The 25,104-nt window shown below is 40.7% G+C and overlaps 1 pseudogene; it reads left to right on the top strand.

Annotated features, from left to right (window-relative positions):
* Window positions 1-24,266, top strand: part of LOC117036678 (28S ribosomal protein S15, mitochondrial-like) — a 48,204-nt pseudogene extending 23,938 nt beyond the window's left edge.
* Window positions 24,267-25,104: the final 838 nt, after the last annotated feature.

The raw sequence follows: 25,104 nt of genomic DNA, 5'->3' as shown, positions 1-25,104 counted from the left end.
GGAATGAATAATCCCCAATTCCTAAACTTCTCCAGTTCCTACTTAACCCTCTATTTTTATGCTCGTCTCATGCTGCTTTCCAAACCAAGCCTTCTCTGCCAGGCTTTGAGCTTCTCAACGGATTAACTCTTATATCAAACTCCATATTCTTGATCCTGGAACAATGCCTAGCTCATTCGCAGAACAAGTGAATGCTTTGTTCTACAATTGGTTGTTTACATTAATTCAAAAAAGAGTTACTCAGGATTTTCCAGTCAAGATGGCAGAGCAGGTAAATACTCTGCTTACCTTCTTTCATGACAACATCAAAATTACAACTAAACTACGGAATAACCACCATTGAGAACAGTCTGAAATCTAGCTGAATGAAAGCCCTACAACTAAGGACATAGAGAAGAAGCCAACTTGTAGGAGGGGTGGAGACATGAAAAAGCTAGTCCCACACCCATGTGTGACCATTAAAAATTGAGAGGAATATCTTGGCTGCAGAAGTCCCCCCAGGAGGAGCAAGGGGTCCCAACACTGCACCAGGCTCCCCAGCCCAGAGTTCCAGTGCCAGGGAGAGAAATCCCCATAATTTCTGGTTGTGAAAACCAGTGGAGATTGTTGCTGAGTGAGACAAGGGCAGCCCTCTTGGAGGGCCCAGGCATGAACTTATTTGCTAACAGACTCACTCACTCTGAGCTCCAGTGCTGGGGTAGCAGCTTGAAAGGCAAAAGGGTCTCATGGGAAGGAACTGAGTTGTCTGGCTTCAAGGTGAGTGTTGGAGGAGCAGCTTTCTCCTGGACAGAGGAGAAGTCATTGTTTCTTGGTTGAGCCCTCCCCTTCTTGGCATGTAGCCACAGGCAGCCGCCATATTTGACTTACCATCAACCTGGCTCCGCCCTGGTGATTCCGAGACCATGCCCCATCCAACTTCGGAGCACACCCAAACTGCTTCTAGTGGCTTTTTCATACAAACTGCCTGCCTTGGCTCATGCTGCAGACTTTCCTAAAGTCTCTCAAAGGTTCACAAAACCCAGACAAACAATATCTTGCTTCAGCATGTCCCAAACCTCCAGCTGAGCAACCCTAAGCCCAGCACTAGCATCAGCCAACCTTTGTTCATGGCTTGGCCTCTCAAGACACCTCCAAGCACAGCACAGGTGGCAGCCATCTCTAGATTTCTTTGTGACTCATGCCAGGTGGCCCTGGGCAAGGCCCAAGCTGTGACTCAACTTGGCCTGCAGCAGGTCCCCCACCAGGTGGCCCTGGGGCTGGCACTCCCAGTGGCCAGCTTCAAATCAAGTTGGAGCATCACCTGGCCACCTCCAAGGATGACACACTCAGAAGGCACACTGGGCAGGCACCAGAGCCCTGCTAAAGTAAATTCTGCTCCATAGGATCAGCCCCTCCACAACAGTTCCTTCACTGTAGTCATGGCCAGTCCTCACAACCAATAGGCCCAAGGGTCAATCCCTCCAAATGACTTGCAAACAGCAACCAAAGCTCAACTATAACAAGAGGACACACATAACCCATACAATGGACAAACCTAAAGCACCCGACTCAGGTGACCAAGGAAACTGTGCCACTAGGCCCCAAAAACACCTGCTACATAAGCCCACTCTACTAAGATCAGCAAACATAGCGGCACTACCTAATATATAGAAACAAACACAGGGAAGCAGCCAAAATGGAGAGACAAAGAAACATGTCCCAAATGAAAGAACAGAACAAAGCTCCAGCAAATAACTAAAGAAAATGGACACAGCAATCTATCAGATTCAGAGTTCAAAACACTGGTTATAAGGATGCTCAATAATCTCAGTGAGAACTTCAACAAAGAGATTGGGAGCATAAAAAATAGAGATTAAAAAAACATAAAAAGGAACCAGTCTAAATGAAGAATACAATAACTGAAATAAAGAATACACTAGAAGGAATCAACAGCAAATTAGGTGAAGCAGAGGCTTGAATCAGTGATTTGGAAGATAAGATAGCAGAAAACACCCAATCAGAACAGGATAAAGAAAAAAGAATCCCCCAAAATGAGGACAGTTTAAAGGGCCTCTGGGACAGCATCAAGCATAGCAGAAGAAGAGAGAGCAAGGAATTAAAAACCTATTTGAAGAAATAATGACTGAAAACTTTCCTAACCTGGCAAAGGAAATGGATATTCAAGCCCAGGAAGCACAGAGAGTCCCAAACAAGATGAACCCAAACAGGCCCACACCAAGACACATAATTAAAATGCCAAAGGTTAAAGACAAAGAGAGAATCTTAAAAGCAGCAAGAGAAAAGCTGTTAGTTACCTACAAGGGAGTTCCCATAAGACTATCAGCTGATTTCTCAACAGAGACTTTGCAGGCCAGAAGGGATTGGCAGGAAATACTCAAAGTGATGAAAAGCAGGACCTACAACCAAGATTACTCTACCCAACAAAGCTATCATTTAGAATCAAAGGACAGATAAAGAGCTTCCCAGATAAGAAAAATCTAAAGGAGTTCATCACCACCAAACCAGTATTACGAGGAATCTTAGAGTGATTTCTTTAGCATAAAAAAAAGAAAAGAAAAGAAGAATAAAAAGGGAATAACTACATATCTATCAACAATTACTTTAAATGTAAATGGTTTAAATGTTCCAATCAAAAGACATATGTTGGCTAAATGGATAAGAAAATAAGACCTATACATATGCTGCCTACAAGAGACTCACTTCAGATCAAAAGACATACACAGACTGAAAGTAATAGGATAGAAAAAGTTATTTCATGAAAATGGAAAAAAACAAAAAAGCTGTGGTAGCAATACTTACACCAGACAAAATAGACTTTAAACCAAAGGCTATAGCAAGAAACAAAGAAGGACCCAGTAATCCCACTTCTGGGTATTTATCTGAAGAAACCAAAACATGACTTCAAAGGGACATGTGCATCCGTACGTTCATTGCAGCATTATTTAGAACAGCCAAGATCTGAAGGCAACCTGGGTGTCCATCAATGGATGAATAGACAAAGAAGAGGTGGTACATATATACAATAAATATCACCCAGCCATAAAAAAGAATGAAATCTTGCCATCTGCAATAAAATGGGCAGACCTAGAGGGTATTGTTCTGAGTGTAGTTAAGAGAACTACACGCTATCAGAGAACAAAAGACAAAAGTCATATGATTTCACTTATATGTTGAATTTAAAGAACAAAATAAACAAACAAATACAACAGAAAGAAATTCATGGATACAGAGAACATTTTGATGGTTACCAGATGGGAGGGGCGGTTGGTTGGTGGGTGTAAAGGGGAAGGGATTAACAAGTAGAAATTGGTTATTACACTGTAGTCATGAGGATATAGGGTATAACACAAGGAATATAGTCAATAATATTGTAATAACTATGTATGGTGTCAAAAGGGTACCAGAAAATTCAGGGTGATAGATGGACGGAGGGTTGGGGGCAGGGTGAAAAAGGTGAAGGGATTAAGAAATACAAATTGGAAGTTACAAAATAGTCAATGGGATGTAAAGTAAAGCATAGGGAATATAATCAGTAATATGGTAATAACTATGTATATTGCCATGTGGGTACTAAACTAGTTAGGGGGATCACTTCTTAAATTATATAAATGTCTAACCACTATACTGCATGCCTGATGTAATGTACAGCAAAGGGAATATAGTCAGTAATATTGTGATAGCGTTGTATGGTGTGACATAGTTGTTGGGTTTATCATGGTGATCACTTCTTTTGTTATATAAATGTTGAATAACTATGATGTACACCTGAAACTAATATAATATTGTATGTTAGCTATATTTTAATAAAAACCCTTAAAGAAAAGAATTACTCTGCACTTAAAATGTGCCAGATACTAGGGTAAGTACTATGGATCATATAAAATAATTAGGCCCAGTCCAAATTCTCAAGGAGCTTGTGGGGAGGAGGAGGTGTGCAGGGCTCAAACTAGGGTGAGGCAAGTACTTGCCTCAGGCAGAAATTTTAATTAGATGCCAAAAATCTCGGTATATTAGTGTTCTCCAGAGAAACAGACCAAATAAGATGTATGTGTATATATGAACTTGGCTCACATTATTATGGAGGCTCAGAAGACACAAGATCTGCAGTTGGTAAGCTGGAGACTCAGAAAAGCCAATGGAGTAATTTCAGTCTGAAAGCATAAGTCTTGAGACTCAAAAAGAGCTGATATTTCAGTTTGAGTCCAAAGGCAGGAAAAGAAATCAGCATGTCAGCTCAAAAGCGGTCAAGCAGGAGATATTCTGTCTTACCCATGGGAGGGTCAGCTTTTTGGTTCTGTTCAGACCTTCAACTGATTGGATGAGGCCCACCCACATTAGGGAGGGCAATCTGCTTTACTCAGTCTGCAGATTCAAATGTTAATCTCATCCCAAAATACCCTCACAGACATATCCAGAATAATGTTTGCCCAAATATCTGGGCACACTATGGCCCAATCAAGATGACACATAAAATTAGCCAACATACTCAGTAAATTAAGACAAACAATATTATAATGCAATACTTTTTTAAAATTCAGACTTAATGTAAAAAAAAAAAAAGCATAATAATCAAAATATCAAAACTTTAAAATAAAGACAGGATCCTTTTCCTTTTGCCTCAGACTCCAGTGTGGCTCAGCACAGCACTGTGTGTGAGGGTGTGTGTACGTTGGGATGAGAGGATGGAGGGAAGACGACGACAGATAAAATATGACACATGGGAAGAGGAACTGAATCTGCCTTCCGAAGTCAGCAGTATGGTGAGCGCCTCGCCTACTTATTCACCCTGACACCATCCTGCTCTTCCCCTGTTTCTCTTACCTCAGTAAATGATGCAACCCTGCGACAGGAGCCCAGCCAGAAACCAGCGAATTACCTTGTCTGTTCTCTCTCTCCCCTCGGCTTCCCAGGCTTTCCTCCAGTTCAATCTCCAACATTCATTCCAGGGGGCTCTTATAAATGCCAACGTGATCATCCTAACAGTTTACTCCTTAGAGAGGCCTGTATGTACTGACCCTGCCCGTCCCCTGATCCTCTGCTGCTACCAGACTGAGCTCAATCCCTTGTACTTTTTTTGCCTCAGGGCTTTGCCCTTGATGCTCTCCCTGCTCTCAGACCCTTTCCTTTCAATGCCTGGAAAATTTCTACTCAATCCAGAGCTGAGAAGCAAAGTCTTGAAACAGAGCCAATCAATGCAATATATAACCCACTACGCCTATAGATATAAACAATATATAGGCTTCCCCGCAGAGGCTCTGTTTAGACATCATCCCTTCCAGGAAAACGTCCTTAAATAGCCCCCATCTCCCAAGACAGGATTGGAAGCCCCATCTATGTCCTCGTACGGAAGGCCACCTGTAAACTTAACTATGTGTGCTGTATTTGCCTGTTCACTTGCCTGTCTCCCTCCTAAACTGTAAGCAAGCTACAGTTAGAGATTTTCTTGGGATCACTTTTGTATCCCAGCTTCTGGCACTTTTCTTAGATGTAGTACATGCTCAATAAATGCTGAGTGAATGAATGAAAGTACTGTGGCATCTCAGTTGGTAAGAAGTACCTGTTAGCTAAAGGGAAGAGAAATGTTGTCTCCCAGGGTTTTTGTGTATAGTTGGACAGGTTGTACACTTCATAGCTTTAGGAAAGCTAAGATTTATGTTATGTCTATGTGAATGCTACCTTCAGGGACCACATACACACACACACACACACACACACAAAACCTCTCATTTCTTCAAGAAGTACAAGCATTTTTTCTTTTTAAGGAATGTGAGTGTAGAGGGGATTTCTTCTCCATCTGCCCACTCCTACGCAAAACAAATGAGATTTTTGCTCATTATAATTTCAAAAATGGCCTTTTCCTGACCTTGCCCCATTTTCTAAGTTATTGTGTTAGCTATTGGCTGCGTGACCAAAAGGCAAGATGGAGTGGGCCAGAAGCAAATAAGAGTTTCAATATAAAAAATAAAAAGGGCTGAATTTTTATGTCTTTGCTTCTCTAAGCACGTGACGTAAAAAGACAATTTATCATTGCTCTTTACAAGGAGATGCTGGCTAAATAGTAACACTTTTCATCTTAATAGGGGTTCCTTTTGTTCCTCGTTAACCAAGTCAAATCTGACCAACACATTTCTTCTCTTATCCTAGAAGGTACTTATGGGCAGAATATTATATTGAAGACTCTATTGTCCTCTAGAAAACAATTTCTGCACAAATTTTTCCTTCCACAGAATATGAGCAATCTGGTAGTGTGAAATAATTGATGATCAGATGGTTTATGCTGGAAATATTTTTCTCTGTATGGACCAAGTAATAACAGTGGAAAAATCCAAGTTCATTTCATTTGATCCCTATGATATTATTTCTCTGTCCCTCATACCACCTTCCCAGAAAATAATTGTTCATTTGGTAGGTTGGAATTCAGACTAAAGTTTCTGAAGTATCAAGGATGAAGTACACTGAATGACCCTGTAAACAGTGGTTAAAATACCAATTAGTCTTTCATAAAACCTTGACAAGAGGTGATAAAACTATGAACATGCCTCTCCTTTTTCTAGCCTATTCCCTGTGAAAAATGTGTTGTTCAGAATTTCGGAAATAGAGGAGAGAAGAAAGGTGTACGTATTTTGAAAAAGCATCCCTGATATGGTGATTCTCTTGCTAAGTCATTTTCTCCTCCTCCTTCTTTGTTTTGATCCTTTGTTCTGTGGCTATATTTCTATTTACCTTTTTTCTTTTTCTTTTGTAGATATATTACTTTTTTATCCCCCGTCTTACCACCTCAAAATTTGAGAAGGTATTATTTCTTTCTCCCTTTATTCTTCTTTTATTTTATTATTTTCCTCATTATCTCTCCTCTTTTTATTCCTTCTCTCACAACTGATAATACAGAATTCAAGTTTACTTTAAAACAGTGATTGTGTTTCTAAAATTAGCTTATCTTCCACATTCTTCGTTGTAAAATCAAAGTTTGAAAGAGGAGAAGGGAACTAACATTTGTTAAACACTTGAGTGCCAGACATTACGCAAGGTGCTTTGCAGACATAAATCCATTTAATCATTTTAACGGCTAATGGTAGGTTGGATTATTGTTCAGAAATATTCACTCCCTCCCCCTCACTTTCATGAGGAGTGTATACTTCCTGCTCCAGTGATGTTGGGTTTGCCTGTATGACTTGCTTTGGCTTCAGATTGGGTGTACTTCCCCTCCCCTTGGCTTTGGTTTCATTCATGTGACAAACTTTAGCCAATTGGATATTAGTAGATGTGATACCAAGATACAGGCAGAGACTTGAACTACAGGGAAAAACATTCTCAGGCAGCCTTCTAGTCCCAGGAGGAGGATGAGACTCTCAGAGAATAAAACCACACCAACTTAGATTAGCCAGCTCCCAGCTGGTGCCAGCCTACACAGCAATAGCTAACCAATACACGATGCTCGGAGGCAAATAATGTTGTGTGTTTTTAACTTCAATGGAAACAAAGGAAAAAACATGTTCATCGTCACACAGCTAGTATGCTGCAGAGCCAGGATTCACACCACGTCTGTCATATCCAAAATCCAGTGCTCTTTTACATGTATTATTACAGCATGAGTCTTCCTTAAACTTCATATTCCTCTTTTCATAAAACAAACAAAAGTCAATTTGATTTTTACTTTCATGTGTCTCTTGCTTAGTCCAAAAATGTAATATATATATATATATATACACACATACACGTACATATATGTGTGTGTGTGTGTGTATATATACTAATTTTTGTATATATACTAATTTTTTAGCTCAGAATTGATCAGATCTGAAAAGCAAGTGCTGGGTGCAGGTATATGATAGATAATCATTTCCTCCCTTCCTCTAGCCTAGAGGGGAGCATGTGATAAAGCAGAAGTGTCCCCGAGTGGTGGGCCCCGATAACAGTTCTCAGCGCTTGGCAGGAATTGGCGTTACTGCTGAGTCATTTGTCATTATTTTTCAGAGCTGATAGTACTGAAGAGAAATGCCTGAAAAATAAGGAAGCAGGACAAACACAGTGCCCATTATTTTCAAAAAGCCAGAAGACTCCTCTGGCTATTCGAGATTGATCAGTTTAACTTCAGTACCTACAGAGGCACTAGAAAAAATAGTCAATTTGAATTGATGCTGTAGCCAACTCAATTGCCTGGCAAACAGAGTCCCACTTTGCTAGCTTAACCCTCTATCATAAATCTCTAAATATCACCAGTGGTGGCTGTAAAGTTGACAGGGAATACTGTTTTGGGGTGTTTTCTTTTTTTCAATCCATCTTTGGAATACAACTCAGAGTTTCTCACCCTGGGCACTCTTGACAATTTGGCCCGAAGAGTCCTTGGTTACAGGGGCTGCCCTATACGCTGCAGACGTTTGCAGCATACCCTGGCCTCTACCCACTAGATGTCAGTGTCTCCAAACATTGCCAAATGCCCCATGGGGGTCAAAAATTGCCCCTGGTTGAGAACCAATGGGACACATAAACACTACTCCTAATTACATTCATTTGGAATAACAAACTATAGTGTATTAACTTGCTTTGTTTCAGTCTTACCAGCCTCTGAATATGTTTTTAGCAGGCCTTACCCACTGATATGATACTGTCAGGTCATTTCAAAGCCCCAAAGTCTCACCCAGTTCCTTCTAAGGTCAGCAGATTGTCCCAGATACATTCTCAGAGAAGTCTTTAGCTACTGGTAAAACATGGTGTTTACAATTCTTTCCTCCTCCGCCCCAGCCTGCTTCCCCACACCCCACCCCCTCCGATTGTCTGCAACCTGGTAAGTCATTTGAGGATATCTCTCCATGTCTGTGCTGCCTTCAGGAGTGTTCAAAGATGCCAGCCCTGGAGATGGCAGACTAATACCACCTTCCCTACAGTCCTCACTGCACCAGAACCATTGCTCCATCACCTGGGCATCAAAAGAACACTATTTGTGCCTTGCCTCTCTACTCCCATCTCACAGAATCTGTCAGGAAAAGAATCCTTTGGGCTCAATTATTCTCAAACCATTAGGCCTGTGCTTCTCAATTTAATGTTCGTTAAGAATCATCTAGGAGATCTTGTTAATATGTGATTATGATTCAAGAGAACTTGGGTGGGTCCTGAAAGTTTGCATTTCTTGCAAGCTCCCAAGTGAGGCTTACTCTGTAATACACTTTAAGCAGCAAGGTTTTAGTAGATGCCATTATTGCCTGGGAATGCAGGTTCCTAGGACCTTCCACCAGAGATACTGATTCAGAGGGTCTAAGTGGAACCCAAGCATCTATGCTTTTAACAACTTTCCCCAGGTAGTTCACAATCCACACTTAAAGAAGCACCTCATTGCTCTAGCCCTTATCTTTATAAGATTGTGAAACACATTCTCAGGGGCTGGACCTAGTCAATGGAGTGATGAAGCAGGTTCCACAGGAATATACTCTTCCTGGTTATAAGCTCTCTCCCTATAGGCAGACCACTTCATGGAAACTGGACTTATCTGGGTGTATCTGATGACCTGTCTGGTAACACCCACAGATCATCATATAAACCCACATAAGTCCAAGCCCCCAGCAGCTTACCTAGGTTAGGTGCCTGCTGGGCCCTCAGAAGACAGGAAGTGATGAAAGTTTAGTTCTCCTTCCAGGTTAGGGAACAGGGAGAGCCTTGTAAATAAAGGCACAATTACCAACCCATATAGAAAGTATGTGTATGATTCAGCCATCTAGAAATGGAGAGTTGAAAAATCCTTCCTCATGGACCTTGGGCATAGCCTGTCCCTAGGGCCTTTGAGATGAACAGTTGCCTCAGACACAGTAGGTTAGAGATGTCTACTGCCTGGAACCCCTTCCAGTATCTTGGAGATTCAAGGTCAAATACACCTTTTGAGTATTTACAGCAAGGAAGAAATTTCAGAGAACCTTCCAAGGTTAAAATCCATAGAGGCCTCCCGCTCTGGTGTTCACCAATAGAATTCCCTCTCCGCCCCCTTTTCCCCACGAGGATCACACTTTCCCATCAAAGCACGCCTAAGACATCAAGTGAAAAACAGAACAGTTCTAGCAAAAGAGAGAAAAAGAAAAAGGCACTACAGTGCAAGGGAGAGAGTAGAGCACTTTTACTGATGCGCTTATTTAAAAGGGACCCCCGAGATTGACCACAGAAGTCCACATGACTAGTATCAATGTAAAGAACATATTCTGAGATCCTGCCATGTAACTGGCACCTGCATACATTACTTCCCATCACCCTCACAAGAGGATGAGGTGTCATCACTCCCACTTCATTGATGAAGACATGGAATTCAAAACATTTGAATGCAAGAGAAAAGAAATCTGGGTTCCTGACTCAAGGAAGCTGCCCTATCAGCGCTATGTTGCTTCCACCGAAACTTGTGTCTTACTTAAGACACTGTGATTTTAGGTCTTTCTATGACTGTAGCTGAAACGTACAACCTAACGACTATCACCAGATTCTATCCCAAAATTACTAGGATCAATATAGCCTTTACGTCCCATAATTCAGGAGTTTCGTATCATTTTTTGAGTGTTTTTCCGTGATGGCACTTTTGCACGTGAATTTCAAAGGTGAATGTTCACTGCTGTGAACCCTGGTGCCTCTCTAAGCTCACCGACATGCCGCCACGACCTGCTAACTCCAATAGTGGCATCATTCGAACTCTTCAATGAGCAACGTCCTGACAGATTTGGTGGGATCACACTAAATCCACCCAGGAAGAAAATGTCATTTTCTATTTTCATAAGTGACTTTTGAAGAAACCTATAATATTACTATACTTCTTTATGAAAACCTATATTGCAAAGGATAAACTGCTAAGCCAGAGCAGATCGATAAGTATGCCAGTGTAGTTCATCTCAATTCTAGTTTTCTCCAGTTCTAACTTCAAAATAGATATCCATTTCATTACACACTATTTTTGTACAAAGCTATGATCAACATTTTACATTTTCCATTATGAACCAATCCCCTAAACTCTTAAGAAATGTGACTACAATGACCATATAGCCTAGATCTTCCAGGGTCAACCCAATTTCAAATGTTTTTCAGTTGTCATCCTTGGGTCCTGCTCTATGGTTTGCCCCTCTGTCCAAGAATGCATTCTTATTTTTCCCATTTAAAATAAGAAAATATAAGTTTCCCCAATCTGAAAATTTGCTATCCTGCACTTTTCTGGAATGGGTTTGATTCAGATGAGCTGAACCCCTCCTTCCCGATTCTGCCTTTCCCTCTAATTCTGCCTTTCCCTCCCCAAGGGCTTTAATTAATCTCTATTATTTACCTAAGCATTATTATGAGGGTTGTTTGTTTTTGCTTTTGTCCATATGTACATTTGCATGCATCTATCTCCTTCCTAGACTGTGAACTCTTTGAAAACAGGGATTCCTGTGTTTGATGGCATTTACTTTTGCATCCATACACCTAACAAACAGGTTGGCACATGATATATGTTCAATAATCATATGTTTTAAATTAACAAAATAAATAAACATGGTTTTGCTCAGAGGTAAATATGCAAGTGGGATTTCTGGGCATCACAGAGAAAGTTGTGTCTATGTAAGATGGTTCACCCAGGCAACATGAGTAGTTTGGCTGGGAAAGGGGAGGAAAAGGAATCGTGCTAATCGGGAAGAGGTGAAGGAGCCAATGACAAATGTTATCCTCATCCAATTTTGTCTAGAGCTCCTCTTGTCCACAGCAATCACAGAGAGCTAAATTTAACAGCTAGAAGTGAGGTCAAGGGCCAAGGGCAGACTTAGTGGATTTAGAAATTAAATAAATTCTGAAGTTGAATGAAGAATAAATGCTCTACTGCTACACTCTAAGAACATCCTCCAGAAAAATAAGTTCCATTAATTTCAAGAACCAGAAGTATGGCTCAAAAGATAAATTGTGTCTCCCCACTCTATGAGAAAAACGAATTGCTTGACACTCTTGTTGGCCAATAATGTGAGATGTGATCATGGTATTCAGCTGGTTTCAGGGCAAGTGTTTTCTGGGGGCTTACACCAGGGAACTGGGGCCTTTAAATGGAATAAATAAATTATGTCAGGTGACATTTCAAGGGTACTCAAATAGATTTTTTTTTCTTTTTTTCATTTTTATCCCCTAGTATGGGGGATGCAGAGGAAAGGGGAATTCTCTTCAAGCAATGTGAGAGAGAGCTTGGACCTGGGCACCCAAATCATTGTTACTTTCTATAGTACCCACATCCATCTGTCTGAGTTCATCTTCTACCAAGCAGACAAAGCTCACCCCCAAAAGTTAGTTTTCCAGAGTTCAAAAGAGGTCTACAGTTTGCATATTTCTTGACTTATTTAAGAAATCCGGATGCTTCTTCCCCAAAGTTCCGATTTTTGATCTGTGATGTTTTATTTTTGCCTTGGTTGACAAAAGACAGTACATCCTTTCTTGGCATTCTGCACCCCCAACTTAGTCACCAGAAGCAGATGGCTATGAACATGTGATCAAACTTATTTTTTTATGATTTTTTTTTTTTTACAAAGTCAATATATCAATACATGAAAGCAGGCAGCCTGGTAGCCTAAAATAATAAGCACTGCAAAAATCTTCTATGTATGAAGGGAAAATGTGTTCTTGTGCACACCCCCCACCTCTAAAATACTCAGCTGCTCCATATAGGCTGTAAAAATCCCCCTTCCTTTGTTCACACTGTTCATTAACTGAGGGCATAACTGTTTCTGATTCTGCTCCCATAAACATCCAGCACTTCACACTGGCAGTTTGATGTGCACAGATTATAGATTGGGACTTTTGCAACTCAACATGTAGCCACCACTGGGTTCTCTTTTCCTTTAAAGAAACTACTATCAGCTACTTTTGGTTATCCAAATTCTTCTTGATGGTCTTACACTCTTAGCTTAATTAAGTGCTTTGCTGATATTAATAAGGTTTTGGCTTACCTGGGCTCAGCAAAAGGAAAAGTGTGTGTTCAAGTTCTTTTCTTGCAAACAAGAGAAATACAAGGAAATGAGTTCAAGCTCACCAAGAAGCGGGCTTTATTGTGAGACGGGGAGAGTCTTGAAGGCCTGGAGGACATTGAAGGAGAAAGACCTACACGTCCTCAGGACACGGAAGAGCCTGGGGATTATAAAAGTAGGAGGACTCATTCAGCAAAGGCATCTTCTACCTTCTCTCTCCACAAACCGGCTTTAACTTCTCAGGACCTAGAGTTTCAGCCAAGAGACAGACCCTCCTCTCAGCCTCAATCCTAAATGCCTAGAAGACTGGCAAGTTTAAAGCTGATATCTAGCCCTGGTTCATGTGGCCAGAATAAACCACGATGGTTGGAGGAGCAGGTTTTAGGATGGAAGTCATTCCTGGGAAAATGGGGAGTCAGTCTCACTGGCTAATCAAACATCTCCAAAAAATTCCACCAAACAAAATCATCTTTAACACACACACACACACACACACACACACACACACACACACACACACAAGCAGACAAATACTTTGTGATCCAATAGAAGGTGTGCAGTAGCAAGTTGGGTAACTGGGGTGACAAATGAGGAATGCTTTCAGCCAGTGTTTTGTATCACTCTGAAAGGAATGGCTACTTTTTCCCGCTTGACACAGGGATAATAAGAGGGATTTTGGACAGTTTTCCAGTTCCTCTTGAACCTTATTTTAATAATGTAAATGGATTTGCCATTTAGTTTGAAATATTATGATTTTTCACAGTCAAACAAATTCATATTTTAATAGAAGTACCAAATCCATTTTAAAGCCTAACAGATATGACTTATGAAAGTATGTTGTTGGAGTTTTATTTCCTTTAAATTTCAAAGAACTGAAGCATGATGAGTATATCTCAGTTTGTAAATGTAATAAAGATAATATTTTGAAGTTATTTTCCCTCAGCAGTTCATTTCTTTCTTATGTCCTTTTCTCTCTAAGCAGTTAGGCAGTGCTAATCTCATGGCCTCAGGGAAAAGATAAGCCCTGATGGAAAGCTCAATCAATGAAGTTTTTCTGGCTTGGGTTTCCAAAATCATAGGCCCTGTACTGAGGGGTGAGAGGACAGATGGAAACTATCTTCAGCACAGACAGAAAAACTCCGTGGTTGAGAATAGGGGAGGGAGGAGGAGGTTGTTGAGTAAATTAGGGTTTCTCTCAGAGTTAGAAAATTCTTTGGCTGGGTGAAAGAGAGAAATCTAGGGACAAGTTAAATATTTGGAAAACAGCAAGTCCTCAAGATTGTGGCCTTCCACCCCTTTTCCTGGTCAGAGTCCCCAATAGGCAGCAAAACTTAAGATAGATTTGAAGGACCAAGGGATGAGTACGTGATCTCTGCTTCCTCTGTGAATAGAACCACCTAGCGTTGTAGCACAGCGGACATAACAATCTGCAGAGACCTAGGAGGAGTCACATGCATCTAGGCAGGCAAAACTTTGGTCATCCTGGCCTTAGAGAGCCCACAATAGCACAGAAGCAGCAAAACAGTACTCCAAAACCGTGCATAAGTAAGTAAAGCAAGTCACAGGAGTCACATCTCAATGGTCATTTCCATGGATTCACTGATGAGACAGAAGAATGGTGAATATTTTGGTGGATGTCTGTGCAGAAAGATCACTTGAAGACCAGATGTTCTCCAGATGCCTTTTGATAATACATAACCCCCTGGGATCTAGATACAATCTTGAAGAAGATTGGAGACAGATAGTTCTAAATTAAATGAGGTCAAGTTTCAGCCACTCCACTGAATGGGGGCTCAAAATAGGATTAAGTTGGTTTATAGCAAGTAAGGTACTATTCTATGCACAATTTAATTTTTGAACTGAGATATACATTTACTAAATAAATACATAGAAAACACAAGAAGCAATTTCAGCAAACCTCCTAGGAGGTCATTCACTGCCATTCAGGATTATGGTAGATATTCTTATTTCCCAACCAATGTCCCCTTTCTTTTCCTCTCCTTTATGGAACTCCTCTGGCCCACTGATGTTGGGCATGGATAATGGATTGTTGGTAGACATGATGCAAGTAGAGGCAGAGACACTTAAAAATATTCTTGCTTAGTCTAACTCATTCACTTGTGTTTTTCCCCTTCATCATGAAAAGAGCATGCCCCAGGATGTAATTGTCCCGGGATGGGAAGATGCATGGAACAGACCAGAATCCAATCCCAAAGCAGAGTCATCCCTACTGACCTCCAACCCATAAATGAGAATATTTGTTGTAGTAAGCCACTGAGATCTTTGGATTGTTTGTTATGTAACTCATTACAGTAATAGCTGGCTGATACACATCAGAAACTATAGTGCTGGTATATTAGCAACTGCTCTGATGATGCAACCAAATCTTAAGTGCTTATGTGCTCAGGACTGGGTGTCCATTGATTCCTTCTCTGACATTCTACTATTATGGCTACTAGAGTGGGTATCAATGATTTACTCTATCCAGAGTTTCTCCCCCTTCTTCAGGGAAACCTACCCTCTTTCTGTTGAAGGTCTGTTCTGTCTCTCCCATGCAAACCATGACATTCTACTGAAGACTGACAACCATAGCACCCAGCCCTCCTCGCCACACTGATTTGTCCAGAGATAGCTATGTGACCTAAGCAGGACCAATCAGAGCCTTTCCCCAGGATGTTTTAGTGTTGAAGGTGCAGGTGGCCATGTCCCTTTCCCTGCATTGACAATACCTGTTGACAATAGGACAGAATGAAGCAAACACTCAGAGGAGAACAAGTGTACAAGACACAGACAGTAAGTTCTGGTTGGGTTCAATTCTTGCTTCTCGTCCTTCCAACCATATACTTGATCTTCCTGCCTGTGTTAGCCAACGAATTCCCCTGTTTGCCTATGCAAATTCAAGTCGGGGTTTTGTCCCTTAAAATGAAGAATGCTGACAAATAATTTTCTGCTTTTGCTTCTACCGCTGCCTCCATTGTCAACTGACTCTCTTCCTCTTCCCATCATAGCTTCCACACTCTTTGCTATCTCTCTGTTTCTATGCTCCCCTCCTCTTGCTGTGTGGCTGTGTATGTCTCATACCCCAACATCCTCAGAGAAGCCAGCCGTGAACCAGAGTAAATACAGGCCACCTTTGACCATCTTTGAACCTGACTGCTGACCTTTGACCATCTTTGAACCTGAACCCCTTCACTACTCCAGTCAGGTGAGGCCTGGATGGTGGGGGGTACATGATAAAAAGCATGATGTCCTATGCAGAAAGGGAGTGAGGGCATGGCAGACATTCTGAGGCTAACCAGAAAGGAACAATATAACCAGACAGTAACTTTCTTGGCCTGTCCTCTTGTTGATCCATATTATTGCTCCCTTTGTATTGTACAGACAATGGAGGATTGACTGAAAATGAAAGCAGAAACTGGTTTCTATTTAGAAAATAATATGGAATGGGGGACTTTTTGGAAAATAATTGGTTGCAGATTCTAACAATAAGCAACTAAGAAGAGAAGCTTCTTTTTAGTTTCCAACTCTTGCATCTTCTAAGATCTTGCTGGTACCATTTACTTCTCTGATTTAATTGAATTCTCTTTCTGATGGTTCTCACTTCTAATATTGTTCCCCAGATAAAAGGCTGGAGATCAGATCATTCATTCATTTATTCAACAAACATTGACTAATTAATTAACTTAGTATTGAAGCACAGTTCACTTTGGTTTTTCAACTATTTCCAGTTTTTTTTTAATTTATTGGGGTGACAATTGTTAGTAAAATTACATAGACTTCAGGTGTACAATTCTGTATTACATCATCTATAAATCCCATTGTGTGTTCCCCACCCAGAGTCAGTTCTCCTTCCATCACCATATATTTGATCCCCTTTACCCTCATCTCCCACCCCCCACCCCCCTTACCCTCTGGTAACCACTAAACTATTGTCTGTGTCTATGAGTTTTTGCTTCTCATTTGTTTGTCGACTATTTCCAAATTTGTTAGTGATTATTTAACTAATCATTATTTTTTTCTCTAATTTTTTATATTTAAAAGAGCCAAACTCACAGAAAAGTTGCAAGAATGATCAAAGAACACCTAAGTTCACCCTCCTTTGGGTTCACCAGTGAACTTTTATTGATTGGAGTATTACTTACACTGTATTAGAGTGGGGCCATAAAAAAGAAAAAAAAGAAAATATCCCAGAGGAGCTCAAGGTCTAGTCTAGCAGTTCCAAACAACAGAAGCAGAAGAGCAGGTCTGGTAGCAAACTGCATCAAGAATCTCTGACTCAGTTGGTCTATGGTGGAGCCCAGGGAACTGAACTGATAATGAACTCAGCAAGTGACGGCTATGAAGCTAGGTCTGAGGTCACTAACAGAAGAGAGAGAGAACAAAGAAAGAAGAGCAATATGGTAAGCTGAATTACAGATGTGAAAATGTTCTGTGAAAACAGAGGATGTAGCAAGATTAGAAGATTCAAATGGGGCTAATTAGTGTGGCTAATTGAAATTTCTCATATGGAGCTGGATATGACGGTACGATAGCTGTCCTTGAAATCTCCATTTATCCACTCTCGTAACCTCCTCCTATGGTAAGTGGAGTAATGGGTGTGTACTTGGTACCTAAATTCTTATAGCTCTTGGCATTTTCTAGATAATTAATCAAGCGACTTTCTGATTTGTAGAAAGGGGTTAAAATGTTTCCCTATTCATTTCACCCGGTTGCGGTATGCATCAAAGACAAGAAAGCTTGTGAACATCCTTTGTTGTCTGGCAAGTGATTTATACACATAGAATAATTATTATCACCCTCAGTCAGTGGATCCATTTTCACATTCACACCATCCACATATGTCTGGGTGCTACTCCCTCAGCAGCTTTGTCACAGAATGTGTGAAAAAGCACGGAATACGTGCAAAGGTTTTATGAACCTCACTTTAAACGGAGCTGGCAACTAATAGTCATGCAATAAACTTTTATTGACTAATTGATAGGCTCTTTCCAATTACATTAATCTCCCCTAGAGATGAAATGGAGCTGTTTGACATATTTCTGGTCATAGACCATTTCCCCTACTCAATATAGGATCTCACAGTAACAAGGAGATATCGATTCTTTCTCAAAGAAGATATAAAACTGCCCTCAGTGACACAACTTGAGGTGAATTGCCTGAAATTTCCTTATTTCATATGTAGATGGTTGGAACTCCTTGTAAACCGTTGATTTGTGGATGGCATCATCTCCATTGCTTTGTCTCCTAGTTCTTCAAGTCCCTCAATGTGGATAGAATAATTAGATTTGGACCCATTATTTTCTTGAGCTGGGCAAGCTCTTCCTGGTGACAGTTACTGCGACTGTATCTTGCCCCACAGCGTTCTAGTGTAAACCTGTCATCAAAAAGCCTGCCTGGGATCTCTAACTGGTTTACTTGATTTTCTTTGTTTCTTGTTAAGTATCCTCAGAAGGGGGACACACATTGGAAGCCTGCTGTGTATAATTAAGAGATAATTGTAGTCGTCTGAGCATTTTGTGCTGCTACACCATTAGCTGATTTGCAAGTGATGCCTAAATGGTGTTAAGATGACGATTCTGAAAATGAATAAAGAATACATTTTGAAGGAGGAAGTGTGTGATAATTTGAAAGAGTACTTTACCTTCTTTTGCTAAGGTACACTACATGTTAGTCTGATCTTTTTAAATTAAGCTTGAAGTTTTTAAATTAAGCTGACTTGCTTTGGTTTCCAGGACAATCATCACATATTTTGTCCTGCTGTGTACAGGCTTGAAGATCCTTTTTATACCATAACTTTCCTTCTTCGGAGATGTGTAATGCAGTCTTTGGACAAGTGAATATGATTAAATGCATTCTAGGACAGTGAATAATAATTCCCAATGAATTTTGGAGCAAGCCTATTCAATTTCATTAACTTTAGCTAGATGAAGAAATTGTCTGGTATTATCCTGGATGTGACTTTTTACTATTCTACTATATGATGAATGCTAGTGAGTTATTTATGGGAAAAAATTAATAAGACAATATACTGAAAACATTATTCATCTCACTGAACAGTGGATGGATAGGTCAAAGAATAAAAGCCAAAATTTGGGGAGTTGCTTAGTGTTAAATAATGTACATAATTCTTTTTCCATTATTGTTTTCTCCATTGAATTCTCTGCCATTTATCTTTGGATTGAGCTGTTCCCAATAATGTTCATAAAGGTCTCTAGCCAGTTCTAAATGGTAAGACTGAGCTATGTGTGCAAATATATACCCTCAGTGCGCATTGGGTGAAATTTTGATATAACCATGCAGAAATGTTGCTATCACTTCACTTAAGCTCTTGACATGAGTAGAAGAATGTGAAAAATTGACAAGATACCTGAGAAGAAATTCAATTTGCATTGAATACAATTGTATAAACTTATCATCACCTAACAGTGCTCGTCTGAGTAAGACATTACATTTTTTTAACTTAATTTAGAGATGACTAAAAGAGAGCTAATGGCACTTGCTTTTTTAAAAAAAGGGGGCAGAACTTTATTAGCTCTTTTGCAATAAATATATCCCTTCACTATGGGAATAGCTACCATAAATAACATAATCTTTGAATTGCCATTATTAACAAATATTTATCAAGTCCTCCTTCATTGCATGCATAGGTTATAACGATTTACAGGGTTGCTTAGAAACAGTCAGTGTTCCCAATAGTTTATAATCTAAACACAGAGACCATTGAGAAGAACATAAAAGATACTATTTTCTTGAAGCTTAGAATGGTGTGATCTATTAGTCTGTATTTTTTTTTTTTTAATCTCTCATTGTCCTATTGGAGTTTTCTATCTTAAATGGGTTCTCCCAAAAGTCAGTCCTTGAGATAAGAATTTGGGAGCAAGTAGTTGTTGGGAGGCGATCACAGGAAGCACTGTGTGAGAGAGGGGAAATGAGACAGGAAAGGGCGGAAATCAGTCAAGGGTGTGTTCATTAGCATCCTACTGCTACCAGCAATAGGGCTGGATCCTGCTGGGGCCCCACTGAGCGCCTGCAGAGAACACAAATCAGAATTGTCCCTTCTCCCAAAGAGGAGATGTAGATATTTATCCTCCAACTCCTGTCCCTAAGTGGCTATTGGGGAATTAAATCTCCGGCTCTGTGGGCATCCTCCTCACAAGAGCCCAGCACAATCCCACAGAGCAGGGAGATGCAGGAGGGAGGAGACTGTTTTGTCTCCTGTACTGACGTGGGCAGGTGACCTCTGTGGGGGCGGGGGGGGGGGGGGAGGGTTGCAAGGAGAGATAACTGGGGTATTTACAGCATCTGCTATGCCCTCTTTTTCCCTTTGGGTGAAAGTTAGCCCTGACCCAAAGCCATCATCGGGATACCTAGGATTCAAAACATTTTTACCACTATTTTAAGGCAACATATACTTTGCGTGTACTAAATATTACATAGTGTTTCATTTAGTCTTGAATAACCTATCCTGATTTTGAATAGCCTAGAAATTAGCACACATATCTGGATCATTTTTTATCACAAGTGTCATATATTGGTATTTTTTCTTGTCATTTTTTTTCTTATAGGGCAATGAGTACCTAAGAAAAGAAATTATCCATCTTATACAAGAAGACAATTATCTCCAAAGAATCAAAATAAAACTGTGCTAACCAAAATAGTAGCTACTTCAATGTCACCGAGCAATTGTATATTATCTTTCTGAGGTTGTATCCATGCCAAACAGTTTCAATCAAATTCAATTTCAAAAGACTGAGTTCAATAAATTCTAGTTTTAGAGATTATCTTCATGACAGGGAAGAGCCAATGTGAGGGTTTCCTCCAATTTCTTGAAAGGTTGCGTGGGTGACCTAAAGATATAGTTAGTGCATTTTAAATGGGCAGAGGCAAGTCAGGAGTGGGGTAAAACCACCCAACACGGGGCAGCATCATGCCCTTCTGGGAAAAGGCCAAAGTGCAGAAAGGAAACAAATACAAGCAAAGAAATATGGTAGTCTTTTATAGGCACTTGAAAGGAAAGACTATCAGAGTCAGGGCATGTGAAAGCAGCAAAAGGGAAAACGTGCAAATCAGGACATACTGTTTTATCACATAGGATTCCGGCAAGAAAGACAAGGCACACTGAAACTGAGTAATTTGAGGAGAGTTGAAAAAAACGGGTTACTTATAAAAGTGTGGGCAGGTTGGGGAAATCACAATAGACAGTGTAATATTCAGGGCTAGTCATAGCAAGGAGGAGGCTCAGAGCATGATAGGACAGAGAGTAAGAGAAGTTACCAGAAATCAGAAAGAGAGAGAAAGAGAACTGTGAAGATACGGCCACCTGGCAGGAGCTGTGTCAGTGTGTCAGCACTGGTGACCCCACAGAGAGGATGCCAGGGCAATAAATATCCCAACCTCACCTGTCAGTCCTCACCGTGGGACAACCCCAACCAAAAGCCAGAGGGCAGGGACCAGGTGGATGTCACCCAGCCAGGTCAGCCCCCAGGAGCAGAGGACATGGTTGAGAGTGGATGTGGAGTGCAAAAGGAGACAGTCAGTGCCACCGTTATATGAGAGGACCTTGCTTAATTCATTTGCAAGCTAGCTGCGACAGATCTCTACCTCTGGGAATTCCCGCTCTTTTTGAATTGTCCTGACACCGACTGGAGAGAAAGCAAGTAGAAGTTCACCAAGTAAGGTTTCCCCTAATGTCGGGTATAAGAGAAAGGATACTCGGTCACTACAATAGCAGAGTCTAAAATGTCAGGATCCCATTTATAATCCTAAAGAGAATGTGTAGCTCCCTGAGTTCCATTAATTTGTGACAGACTCAGAGAGAAGAGTCCCAATAATCATAAATTAGCAGCATCCCCCCTGCATACCAGGACATTTGTAGAATTTGACCTTGTGCTTCAGAAGCTTTAGGAGTCCCCATGCTGCTCCCAAGCATAATTGCATTAGGCTGGCAGCAACTGCTTATTATGCACTGGGGAGAATGAATGATGTTCTATAACATGTCTCTGTCTCAAGTGAATTTTTTTTTTCAATGCATATAAGTAAAAGACACCCAGAGAGCTCTCCCATTTCTAGGACGTTGTACTCATGGCTACCTCAGCATCCAGTTGTGGAAGGACGGACGATAGACGACTCAGATGGTTTCTCCTCATCGCTGACGGTTTGTAGCATCTTTTCTCACGGTGGCTTAAGGAAATCCTGTATATATGTGCTCTGGGAGACAACAGGTAACACTAAGCCCCAGAGAACCAGCGAAACTTGGACTGTGACGGCAATTTCCCTTGCTTGAGAGGGACTCTCTGCTAGATAAGAAAGTGAGCACTCCTTCTTCCTCTGCCATATGGTGCTGCAGTATAATTTAAATTCAAAAAGCCAAATTTCATAGCCTGAGAATCACAGTTGGTAGACACTCCTAATCACTTTACTGATATAAGGAGGTACAGAGAAGCATAATAATTTAAGCAAAAACCATGCTTTCAGATACTGATAGGAAAACCTCCAAACCCAATGGTTTTTAGCTTCTAATCCAGAAAAAAAGATGCCAAGGGAACAGGCTAGGCAAATTGATACAATTAGCAAAGTTACTTTTAAAAAAAAAAAGCTGTGCTGTTGACCAACTGTTTGGAACCCTTTAAAATGAGACCTATTATGGCAGGATTCTTAGAACAATGGAAAGAAATCCATTAAGCTCTAATTCCCACAGATACTGTGAATGTTAATAAGTCATAACTGAAAAAGAGGAGGTGGGTATGCAGCCAAGCTATTGGACAGAGAAGCTTTTACTGAATAGCAAAATAATCCTAAGAAGCATTTGCTAAAGATAAATAAATATACCTAGACTAGGTAGGGCAGAGAATTTCAGCTTATGAGTCTTAGCAGAGATTTACAAGCCAACATATTTTTTAAATTTTAATCAAATCCAAGACGGCAAATTTTAAGAAACACAGCAGTCTCCTCTCCTTTAGGCTGAAAGGAAACGAAGCACGATGAGGCATAATTTGGCCCTTAGGATATCTAAGAAAGATCTCAGTTGCCATTCTGAGCAACTGTAAGAGGAAAGTAGAACCTGAGAGGACAAAGAAATAAAGATGACCTTAGATGTTCTTTGGGAGAATCCTGCTTTCTGTATAAATCAAGATTCTTTCAGTTGGAAAAAAAAAAAAAAAAGAATAAGAGGAAAGAAGGGAAGGAAGGAAGGAAGGAAAGAAGGAAGAAAAGTTATTAGCTTAAGTAGTAGGGATATTTTGTCATCAGGTGCAGCTTGATCCAGAGGTTCAAAGATATCTTAGTAACAAGATTGACCTATTTTCATCTTTCAATTCTGCTCCTTTGGGACAGGTTGTATGCTCAGTCAGGCTTTCCTTTTGTGGAGATACAGCAGAGAAAGCTCAGTGTCCTCCCATAGCTGTTTTCCCCTTATTCCTTTGTAATGAAACCTCAGACTTATGGTTGTGTATATAATGTAGATAAAGACTATATTTCCGGGGTCAGAAGTCACCATACTGAGAACAGCATGGAGAATGCAGGGTTCCATTCAGACCCAGGCAGTGACTCCAGTCTTTGGGCTACTGGGTGGAGGGTGTATCTGGCTTCCCTCTGACCATGGGTGTCTTTGTTCACCTCCTCGTGATCTTATCCTTCTGGCCCCACCCACAGACATGCCATCCAGAAACCCACTGGGCCCAGCCAAAAAGATGATCCATCCCTTTCCACGCTGCTCAAAGATTACCAGAACACCCTAAAATTGAGGAGGCTGATGATATTGCAAAAGGACTCTTGTCTTTGGAAATGGCCAACCAGACGGAGCAGCTAAAAATCAAGCAAGAGCAGTTAATGAACAAGGTCATGGAAAACGCTGACAATATCAGCTCCCTGGAGGCTTGAATTGTTGCATTAACTGTGAAGATCCAGAATTATGAAGAACACATGCAGAAACATTGAAAGGACAAAGCCCACACGTGCTGTCTGCTGATGAGCATTGACCAGCAGGAAAAGATGCTCACGTAAACCTCCATAAGACCAACTATAATACCTTTGAAAGAAGTGCAGGGAGCTGGGGATTGAGTATACTTTTCCTACTCTGTACCACTGAAGAGCCCACCGGTTCTAGGTGTCAAAGAAGGCTCTGTGCATTCGGGTTTTCCAGGAGGCTCAAATGCTGAAGAAGCAAAAAGGGTCTTAAAAACCACGGCAGCTTCCGCCCAGAAACAAGGACAGACAAACCCAGAGAACCCTTCCAAAGCCAGGCCAGAGGGAATCAAAGCAAACCAATACATTTTGTTAAAGTTAAAAAAAAATACTGCATTTCCATGCCTCTGTTGCAGTTAGGCATAGCAGTGTGACTAAGTTCTGGCCAATGGGGTGCAAGTAGAAGTGTCATGAACAATTTCCAGAAAGTGTGCTTGAAGGATCCCACTTTATCCCTTCCGCTTCCTTACGGCCTGGAATCTCAAGCAGCCATCTGGGGTCATCAGGCAGAGCCATGTTGTCAAGGAATAAAGAGGACAAGAGAAACAAACAAAGAACAACAACAACAAAACTCTCTGGTGATCTTAAAGCCACCACACAGCCCTGAGTTGCTTACCTCCAGACTTCCGTTTATGTGAGGAAAAAAATACATTTCTATCTCATTTAAATTATTGTAAATTTAAGTTTTCTGTCTCATAACCTGATATTAATTAATACACACAGAATGCTTACCACAGTTCCAGGCTGATATCCTGTGAGATCAAGTCCCTTAGCATACTGTGCCTGCTTCTTCCTCAGTAGCCCTAGAAAGAGTTTCATTTCAGCATCTCAGTGGACCTGATTGGGTCATGGGCCAATCCCTGAACCAATGACTATGGCCTGGGGCTCTGATGGGTATAACAGATGTGCCCACTGCTGGAGCCGAAAGTGAAGTTTTCTCCATCTGAATTGCACAGAGGTGAAAGAACAAATGGTCACTATGCTTCCCAAGCCAGATTTCTTTTCCCTTTATGATTTTAATCAAAAATCTAATCATTCTTCTAGGCTTATAACATAATCCCTTCCTTCTTGATATGGTCTCTTGTGCTTGATTTAGTCTCTTCTCTAACATCTCTCAGTAAATAACAACAGAGACAGATATAAGAGACACATTACTATTCGGTGGTGTGATGTTTGAAGGGTGAGAGTAAATAGTGTG

The sequence above is a fragment of the Rhinolophus ferrumequinum genome, chromosome 17 (genome assembly GCF_004115265.2).
Source record: "Rhinolophus ferrumequinum isolate MPI-CBG mRhiFer1 chromosome 17, mRhiFer1_v1.p, whole genome shotgun sequence".
Taxonomy (NCBI): domain Eukaryota; kingdom Metazoa; phylum Chordata; class Mammalia; order Chiroptera; family Rhinolophidae; genus Rhinolophus; species Rhinolophus ferrumequinum.
This window is presented reverse-complemented; position numbering and strand designations above follow the sequence as displayed.